Source organism: Mirounga leonina, unplaced genomic scaffold (genome assembly GCF_011800145.1).
Source record: "Mirounga leonina isolate KUSES-001 unplaced genomic scaffold, KU_Mleo_1.0 Mir_128, whole genome shotgun sequence".
In the NCBI taxonomy this organism is placed as follows: Eukaryota; Metazoa; Chordata; class Mammalia; order Carnivora; family Phocidae; genus Mirounga; species Mirounga leonina.
The window spans coordinates 32,129,941-32,140,883 of NW_023270320.1; positions in this window are offsets into that span (position 1 = coordinate 32,129,941).

Below are 10,943 nucleotides of genomic sequence, written 5' to 3' on the forward strand. Positions count from 1 at the left end.
AACATAGAGGGTAAAGGAGTAAGCTCTTTGTCCCCAGTTCTGGCAGTGATTTTTTTTATATTTGATACCAAAAATAAAGGCAAAAAAAGCAAAACAAACAAGTGGGGGACTATATCAAACCAAAAAGCTTCTGCACAGCAAAGAAAATCATAAACAAAATGAAAAAGCAACCTATGGATAAGGAGAAAACATTTACAAATCATTTATCTAATAAGGGATTAGTACCCAAAATAAATAAATAATTCACATAACAGGAAAAAAACAACAAACAATATAATTTAAAAATGGGTGGAGGATCTAAATAGACTTTTTTTTCCCCAAAGAAGACAGAGATGGCCAACAGGGACATGGAAAGATCCTCAACATCACGAACCATTGGGGAAATGCAAATCAAAACCACAAAGAGGTATTACAGCATTCCCTGTTAGAATGGCTATCATCAAAAAGACAAGAAATAACCAGTGTTGGCAAGGATGTGTAGAAAAGAGAATCCTCATATACTGTTGGTGCAGCCACTAAGGAAAACAGTACAAAGGTTCCTCCAAAAATCAAAAATATAATTACCATATGATCCAGCAATTCCACTTTGGAATATTTATTTATTCAAAGAAAACAAAAAATACTAATTTGAAAAGATACATGCACCCCTATGTTTACCGCAGTATTATTTACCATATTAAAGGCATGGAAACAACCTCAGTGTCCACTGATGGATAAATGGATAAAGAAAATGTGATCCATATACACAATGAAATACTATGCAGCCACAAAAAAAGAACAAAATCTTGCCATTTGCAACACTGTGGATGAATCCTGATGGCATTATTCTAAGTGAAATAAGACAGAGAAAGATAAATAATGTATAACCTCACCAAAATGTTTTTTAGGGTTTTGTTGTGTTTTTTTTTTTTCCCCTAAATTTCATGAACAAAAACTGAGGTAGTGGATATAGAGAACAGATTGGTGATTCCTTGAGGTGAGGAGTAAGGGGTTGGCAAATTTGGTTAAGGGGGTCAAAAGTTAGAAATTTTCAATTGTAAAATGAATAATTCAAGGGGATACAATATACAGCATGGTGACTATAATTAATAATATTGTACTGAATGTTTGAAAGTAGTTAGAAGGGTGGATCTTGAAGGTTCCTCTCAGAAGAAATCTTTTACCTATATATGGAAATAGATGTTAACTCTTGCTCGCAATATATACAAGTATCAATTCAATGTTGTATACCTTAAATAATTATTATGTCAATTCTACCCCAACTTAAAAAATAAATATTTTTTAAAAGAGGGAAAAATTTGAAAAAATTCATGAGTCCATGTGAGATATAGTGGTTTATCAATGAAGATTTAGGATCATAGGTAAGGGGAGAGGCACTGACGTATTTATTTGTTTATTGTTCAATCAGTGCATATGGAGATACTTTTTAGTATACAGGTATCATCAATTCCTATCCAAACCCAGGTACAATGTGTTTTTGTTTTTTTACTCCCTTCCTAGCTAATTGCATATCTAATAAATTACAGTGCTGTTATTACTCATAATGCCATGACTCCAGAACCTGATTGTATTGAAAAAATACAGACCATTTTTGATTCTGGGGAAAAAAAAAAAAAAAAACCTCAATGTATAATGGGGGAAAAAAAGACTCAATTTATAAAAACAGATACATTTTAAAGCCAGTTAGAATATACATAAAACATTTTTGATATTACTGAGAGACATACAGATGACTTGAAATAAGAGCAGGGAAAGTCAGTATCATAAAGTAGTCAGTTCTCCCAAAGTGAGTTTATGTGCCAGCCATGTTTGGACATGATTCATGAGATACCATTCTCAATCCCCTTTACTGTTTGTTTCCTACTTTCACTTTAAATGTATTTTCTGAGACCAGTCCTTTCCTTGCTTTTGGATGAAATTAGAAGTTCTGTTAGTTTCCTTGTCCCTTCTGGTAACAAATTATCCTTGGGTTAGTAATCAGTAAATTCTATCACTATAATTGTATTAGTTTACTAGGGATGCCATAACAAAATCCCAGTTTAGGTGGCTTAAATGGCAAATTTTCTCACAGTTCTGGAAGCTAGAAGTCAGCAGTATTATTTCTTCTGAGGTCTTTCTCCTTGGCTTGCAAATGGCCATGTTTTCTTGTCTTCATATGGTCTTCCCCCCGTGCTTGTCCAGGTACTCATCTAAGAACACTAGTCATATTGAATTAGGGGCCCTCCCCGCAATGACCTCAGCCTTGATTGCTTCCTTAAAGGCCTCATCTCCAACTACAGTGGCATTCTGAGGTATTGGGGGTTGGCAGTTCAACATATGAATTTGGGGATAGGGGTGGGGGACATAAATCAAACCATAACGATAGTCAAACTTCAAACTGTGCAATATTATGGGTATTATCTATCCCTTCTCAGTCTTTAGCTTATTGACTACTAAGCACTTAGAAGATGGGGTTTCACTGACTTGATTGTTGTCATTGTTCTTTATGCCTTGTGCTTGTGCTCATTTGTACTCTGGCTAAACACGATTTTTTTTTTTTTTTAACCTCTCCAGGATCAAAACAGATAAAAGGAAAGAGAAGAAAAAGAAATTTTATTTGACCAATTGGCATTTGACCTTTTTGCATCAGGCAGATATTTATTGCTAACTTCTTCTTAGAGTCTTTTTGTGAGCTCTTTGGGGAATTCACTAATATTTCTCACTTTTAGTTCTCTTGGTGAAAAGTACACACTCTTTGGTGAGCCACTGAAGATTTTCTCCTGGCCCCTGTTTTATCTCAATAAAAAATTTCTATTTAGAGAAAAAAAATAGGCATCTCTTTGTATATTTATGAAGATTTAATCATTAATATATGCTATGATAAAAATAATTCAGGTGCACATGAGTATATTTTGTATGCTACTATTTTTGACAGGCAGAGAATCTTGGGGCCTACATAGCAAAATGCTACATTGGTTAAATTTGGGGAGGGAAACTGCAAGGCTATAAAACAGAATCTTTTATAATTCAACTTTTTGTACCATTTTTCTTTTATACAATGTGCACATATTACCTATTCAAAAAGATATTTTGGTATATAAATAAATAAAATTTTGCATTTTGTTAAAATGTCATCATTTAGAGTATACATATAGATGTTTTCTTTAATTTCAAAAAAGATAAAATGAAGACATGGAACAATTTTCTTCAAGAAATAATAATCACTACCATTTAATGAGTACTTAATGTTTGTCAGGTATACTCTTAGAAGATATAAATCATATTGTTTGGATAAAGTCAGTGAAATTCAAAAAAGTTACATATAGGTTACAAGGTTACAAATAGCATTAGCAAACAGAGGTGGGAAGATTTTAATCCAAATATATCTCTCAAGTATGTAGTTATCAAATTAGATACCTCTGCCATCCAGAAAGAATGGGCAGAGCAAAGCATATAGTACAAGGTCTTTTAGCAACCAGGAATTGCTTTTTTCTTTGGAAAGGATTCTGAAGCTCTCAGTGCAGGGGATGATGGGGGGATTTAATCAGAAAGAGAACCACCATTTTTTTAAGTCATCTGTGAATAAGTTAACCATTTCTATATTGCACATCAGATACCCAAAACACATCCTAAAAATGAACAAAATACTTACTCCACATTTCCTATCATCAAGCCTCCCAACACACAGAAATACCTATATAATTTGTGGGGCCCTTTGTAAAATGCAAGTGGAAGGACGATTGTTAAAAATCAATATAATTTCAGTGGGCCACCTGGGTTGCCCAGCCAGTTAAGCGTCCGGCTTCCACTCAGGTCTTGATCTCAGGTTCCTGGGATCAAGCCCCGCGTCAGGCTCCGTGCTTAGCAGGGAGTCTGCTTGTCCCTCTGCCCCTCCCCATGCTGTTTCTCTCTCTCTTTATCTCTCTCTCTAAAATAAGTAAATAAGATGTTTTTTAAAAAATCTGTAATTTCAAGATGGTAACAGCAGAGCATGAAACCAAGCACAGAGATCTTCTGAGTGCTTGATGGTGGGGCCTTGAGCAACTATAGAGGTCACACACCTGTGAAGCCTGCCCCGCCTCCTCAGCCCCATTCCATCAACCCCATATACACTTAGCTTAGTCATCATCCTTCATATTCATCAACATGGAATGCTGTCATTGAATGCATCAGACAGTATTTATAACACTACATTCTCTTGCTTTTCCTCGTCCCCTTTTTCTTTATAATCTTTGTTATTTCTCCTCTTTTGTCCTGAATTCCATATATGTAAGCACCTTAGGGCTCTATCCTCAGTTTCTTTTTTTTTTTAATGTTTTATTTATTTATTCATGAGAGTCAGAGAGAGAGAGAGAGAGAGAGAGAGGCAGAGGCAGAGGGAGAAGCAGGCTCCCCGCCTAGCAGGGAGCCCGATGCGGGACTCGATCCCAGGACCCTGGGATCATGACTTGAGCCGAAGGCAGACGCTTAACCATCTGAGCCACCCAGGCGCCCCTCAGTTTCTTCTCTATGTAAACTCATTCAGTTGATATTCTCATCCAGTTTCCTCATTTTAAATACCACCTATAAGCCTTTAACTCCAAAATTTGCATCTCTTGTTCAGACTTTCTCCCAAACTACAGACATGAATAACTGCCTACTCGACTTTTTTGGATAAATATCCAAGAAGTGTCTTTATTTTTTTTTTAAGATTTTATTTATTCATTTGAGACACAGAGATACAGAGAGAGAGAGAGAGAGCATGAGCAGGGAGAGAGGCAGAGGGAGAGGGAGAAGCAGAGTCCCCGCTGAGCAGGGAGCCCCATGCGGGGCTCGATCCCAGGACGCTGGGATCATGACCTGAGCTGAAGGCAGACGCTTAACCATCTGAGCCACCCAGGCGCCCCCCAAGAAGTGTCTTTAATTTAAGAAATAATAAACTGAACTTGTGATTTCCTTCACTAAAACAAAACAAATACAAACCACTCTCCATACACAGCTTCCCACCTCAGTAGATATCAACTCAAATTTTCCAATTACGTAAGCCAAAACCTTGCAATCTGTTTTTTATCTAATAATCTGCATCCAGTCTAATAGCTAATCAGGTGCCTTAGTCTTCATAAGATCTCCAGAAACCAAATGTCATCACCAAATCCACCACTAATACCCTGCCTGTCCTCATTATCACCAATCCTTGGAATTGCCTCAGTGGCTTCTAACATACTGCTTTGTTTCTTCCTTCATCGCTAGCCATCACTGCTGCTCAAGTCACCATTTTTAGAGGTGACTTTAGAGCATGCCATCCTCTGCTCCATACCCTATGAGTCCTTATTGTACTCAGAATAATAGACCAAGTCTTTACAATGACCTAATGACTGATAAGCTCATAAGTAATCTGTCTTGCCACCTTTCCCCTATTAATACTCTCTTCCCAGCTCATTACACTTCAGCAATACAAGGCTCTATGTAGTACCTCAAACATACTTACCAGGCTCCTACCCCTGGGTCTTTGCTCTAGCTGGTCCTTCCATAGGACACTCGTCCTCAGATATCCCATTCACTCAAGTTCTATTCAACTCCTTCCTTGAATCTTGCAATAAAACTTAAGCTGATAACCTTGCTTAATCCTGCTGTCAGGTACCTCACCTCACGTACTTTCTATCTCCCTCCCTACTGTGTTATTCATCACTCCTTATCACCATAATTTATGATTTTTATTATCTCTCTCTCCATGCCAAGAATATATGTAAGAGTCACAAGGCACATTTTGTTCACTTTTGTACTACAAGTCTTGCAGATGCCTGGAGCAGTACCTAGAACCCACCAGGTGCTATGTAAATACTTACTGATTATATAAATTGATAAAACATTTCCTAAAACAATGTTATTCACATTGTTATACTTCTTCCAATATTTCTATTTTAATTTTACATATTAAAAAATCCTTCAGTGATAGAACAGTGTTTTTACAACCTCTTTCACCTTGGCACCGAAAAATCTGAATTCTTAGAGTTCTGCTAGTAGGCTAGTTGATGCTTCTGAATTGAACTTCTAGCTTTGCATCATATGCATTTTCTGGGAACACCAGAGGATGTTAAGCAGTAGACTATTTACTTAAAAGAAAGTATTTTTATCAGAGGAAAAAAAAAACCCTTTGTGATGTTTCCTGACTACTGTGACAGAAGAACATTTAATTACCCAGTAAGTGGCCTCACCCTCCTGGCCACATCTGCCCTAGCCATGATTAATGGTTAATCAACAAGTTGTAAATGTATGGAATGCATTGCCTTTCATTACAGATTTACACTTGAAAATGTAGGAGACAAATCAATTCTAATTTTATCAAATAATTTCACAAAGAAAGCAAATTAATTACATCTCAATGTTGTTTATCAATCTGCACTCAATGTTGTTTATCAATCTGCAGTAAAAACTAGTGTCCTCAACATACAGCACTTCCTCAATAAATATTTTTGTTATGAATAAATGACTGAATTGAAATGTTAATAAGAAGCCCAGCAAAAATAATAAAAAATAAACAGACTGCCCTATGTTCAAATACATTCTGCAAATAGACTGCCATGTTAAGAAGAGGAATAAATGAATCTTCTTCCTTTATAAGAGAATCAGTCTTGTGCAGTGGAGAACGGTTCGGAGAGGAGCAAAAAATAGACAAAGAAAAATAAGCAGGGAATATGGCAATGCTCCTTTGCAAAATTACAGTACCTTAGACTATTAAGATTCAGAAAAGAGAACAAAGGCAAGGTCTGCACTGGAATTATGTTGGTCTTGACTGGCAATACCATCAAGAGATTTTGCTGGAACATTTGCTCCCCCGCCCCCCAACACACACACAGTTTGCAAATTAAATAAGAAAATAATGTAGAACAACGTATTTTTAGCAGGATCCATTATATAGTTGCACCATACACTGATAAGACAAAAATCAGAACAACCACCACAACAAAAATCATTGAGAATAAGATTCAGAAGCAGACATTGATAATTGGTTAGTTTTTTTGAAATTGAAGTATCTGTGAGATATAGGAATAGAAATTTCAAGAATCTGTGACTAAGAAAAGAGATCTTGGCCAGAGATAAAATTCGGGAGCCTTCATAAACTAAAAATATAGGTGAGATGTTGGGGAACTATATTTAATAACAAAATGCACTCCTACCCAGAAAACTTCTCCACAAGGTAGAAAAGAAAGAAAACAATTGTATTACTGCATAAGCATTAAATCTGAATAGGATATCATCACAGGTAATAAGCTGAGAGACTGCAAAGACAGAAGGAAATCTCACCCTTTTATAAAGCTAAGGAAATACAACCCATTACCCAAATGTTCTCAAGAGTAATAGTAACTAGCCCTCAGGTAAGAGAACATGACAGCACCCTTTACCACACAGTCCGTCCTAAATTCACCGGCAACTGGTGACTACCTGTGTTAGTCACTTGGCTTTATACAAAGAAAAAATAAATTTGACTTGTCTTTCTTTTAAGATTTTATTTATTCATTTGAGAGAGAGTGAAAGTGAGAGAGGTCACAGAGGGAGAAGCAGACTCACCGCAAGGCAGACACTTAACCAACTGAGCCACCAGGGGCCCCTCAACATATCTTTATGATAGAAAGTAGTTTGCAACTTGGAGCCAGGTTCCAGCTGAAATTAGGCTCCGATCATCATCAGGAACTAAGAAGTAGAGGCTGGATATTCCCTATTTAGATCCCAAAGAGATGGCTCTCAGGTCCTTGAGAAAAACATTCTTGGGTTTTAAAGCCTAGTTACATATTTGAAAGCTTTACATACACTTCAAAGCAATGGAGAAAGAACTTACAAGTTTTCTAAAGTAAATGCTCTAAAAGTAGGAAGGGGAGGAGCAGTCTCTATCCTTATTTTCAACAGGTATAATGAACCCACTTACTTTTAATTTCTATTTGCCCTTACAAAGATCATTTAGTGAAAGAAGGCAAGTAAGAAGAGCAACTGGGAGTAATCCCTAAGAAGAACCAATACTTAATGTGTAGATGGGAAAGGAGCCAGCAGTAGTTAAGATTATGTGTGACCATTGTCCAGGGTATATGTGGGGGGGGGGGGGGGGGGTAGATTTTAAAAAGAGACAAAGAGAAAACTGAACATATTTGTATGAAAAGATAATGATGCAGTTTTATGAACTGGATTGCACCCCCCCAAATTCATACATTTAAGCCCTAAACTCCAGTATGACTGTGCTTAGAGGTGCATTAAATGAGGTATTGGTGGGGGGAGGCAGCCCTGATCCAGTAGGACTGGTATCCTTATAAGAAGAGGAAGGGACACCAGAGCTCACTCACTCTCTCTCAATCTCTGTGCACACACACACACACAGAAAAAAACCCAGTGACAGCACAAGAAGGTATCATGTGCAAGCCACAGAGAGCCCTTAGGAGAAACCAACCCTGCTCACGCCTTGGTCTTGGACATCCAGACTCCAGAACTGAGAGACAACAAATGTCTGCTGTTAAAGCCACTCAGTCTGTGGTATCTTGTTATGGCAGCCCCAGGAAATGCATACACTCAGTTACAAGATATTCATGAGAAAAGGGAGTTAACCAAAGACTTGAAAAGGAAAAGGATGCAGAGAACAACTGGAGGAAATAGCCTTGATAGAAAAAGGCAAATGGAGATAAGTTGGTAGGCTTTCTGCGGAAGTTCTCATCACCTGACTGTTTCTATTTCTCAACAAATTTCTCAGTTGTCATCAACTGAATATGAGGCTGAGGGAGGGGAGGGAACACATTTGAGGTGGAAATGAAAATAGTCATTCTAACACTAAGAGAGCACACATAATAGTGAGACAGGGTAGCATTACACCAACCTTTCTGATCATAAGTTTCAAGTGAAAATGGTCCAGCTTGTTCATGTGAGTTCTCCAAAAATACTGGGGTCAATGAACTTGGTAATTAGGATATGATGGAAGAAATACTCAAGTGAGTTTATTGGATCAAGAAAGATGAAAAGATCAAAGATGGCACCTGGAATACTTTAAATTTTATTAGAGCCATGGCAACTTCTGGGGATAATATGCTTGGGATTGTTATGCTTTGAATTCTGCCCTCTCCTCCCCAGGATATGTTTAAGTTCTAACCCCTGGTACCTGTGATTATGACATTATTTAGACTGGTGTCCTTATGAAAAGAGGGAAATTTGGACATAGGCAGGGAGAATGTTAAGAAGGAGGCAGAGATTGGAATGATGTATCTATAAGCCAAAAATGCCTGGGGCTATCAGAAGCTGGGAGGGACAAGGAAGGATCCTTATCTACAGGATTCAGAGGGATCATGGCCCTGCGAACACACTGATTTCCAACTACTAGCCTTCAGAACTGTGAAAAAATTAATCTCTGTTATTTTAAGTCAACCCAGTACTTTGTTCCTGCAGTCCTAGAAAATTAATGCAGGGATGTTATCATATGGAGTGAAGAGTTAAGTGGGGTAGAGAAAATGTTTTCTAAAAGTTAAGTCAAAAAATGAAAAGGCTACAATATGGGATAGTTCAACCATGTACATATTACTCTCACCAATGATTAAGATCTCATTCAATGTGGTGGAATGATGAGATCATAATGACATGAATAAGGTTACTTAGCTGGTGCAGTATGACCTTCAGATGGGTAGTTTTGGGTTTGGGATTTTTCCAGGAGTGGTAGGATATTGATCTAGAAACAATGATAGAGAGATCCTGATTCCTACCTCCTGACCTTGAACGTCTGACACTGGTGAAGGCAAATGGGGAATGAACCATGGGTGATTTACTTCCATAGTCTCTAGGTTAAGAAATCAAACCTAGTGCTCTGGTCCTATCTGCTTCACTCTGTTGTATGATGGCCTTTGCAATGATGCTATTTGGTGCAGAACACCTATCACTATGGAATGAACTGTGTTCCTCTCCAGAAGTCATTTGTTGAAAACCTAACTCCCAAGGTGATGGCATTTGGGGATAGAAACCTTGAGAGGTAATTGGGGTTAGATTATTATCAGAGGAATAATTAGAATAGATTTGTCCAGGACTGTCCCTATGTCTGGGTTGGGGCCAAGAAATTCATATATGCATGAATATTGTTCATATATGTTCCCTCTGAATATACATATGAATTTATATATATATACACACATATGCATGTGTCTGAGTGTGTGGTGTGTATCCAAGTAAGCAGGCTTTTTTTTTTTTTTTTTTTTTATAATCTGTAGGTTTGAAAAACCTAATTTAAATCTTATCACTCAAAATGTACTCTTTGAGCTAGGAGCCATGAGAAGTTCAGAACATTAACCCAACCCAGATCTACTGAATCAGAATGTTTAATTCAGCAAGATCCAAAGGTAGGTCATACTAGTATTAAAGATTGAGAAGTACTATCAACAGATACCTGAGATACCTTACAGTAGAGAGATGCAGTAAGGTGGTAGACCATGTATCAGGAGAGCATAGCAATAGTAAATATATGAACATCAGATGAAAGCCAGGAATTCAAGATGGAATAACAAGGTACCAATAAGCAGATACAACCAGGCAACTAAAACCCAAGATCAGGCAATTTCAAGTATCAATGAGATGTATAATAGCAACCACATTTTTCTAAGCTGTGGGAAGTTGAGAGCCACACAAATGGAAAAACTCAGGAACTCTTGGAAAACTCAAACTCTTTTATAACATAGGGAATATAAGTATTAAAAAAAAAATTAAGAAACACTCATAGCCTATATTTTGGTAAAAGCTGTGGCCTGGAAGAGATCAGAAACAAGACAAACAACCTTGCAATCATTCTGCTCCACACTTTGGATTATGAGAATCCAAGAATCCAAGAAAAGTAAAAGGTTAAAAAAGGGGGTAGGGGGCATAGACTTCATGTAAAAAATCCCACCCGGTTGGCTTGGAGAGCCTATTTAGCTTTATCTAGTTGAACCTGTGTTAAAAGCAAGGACAATACATGTTAAAAAAAAAAAAAA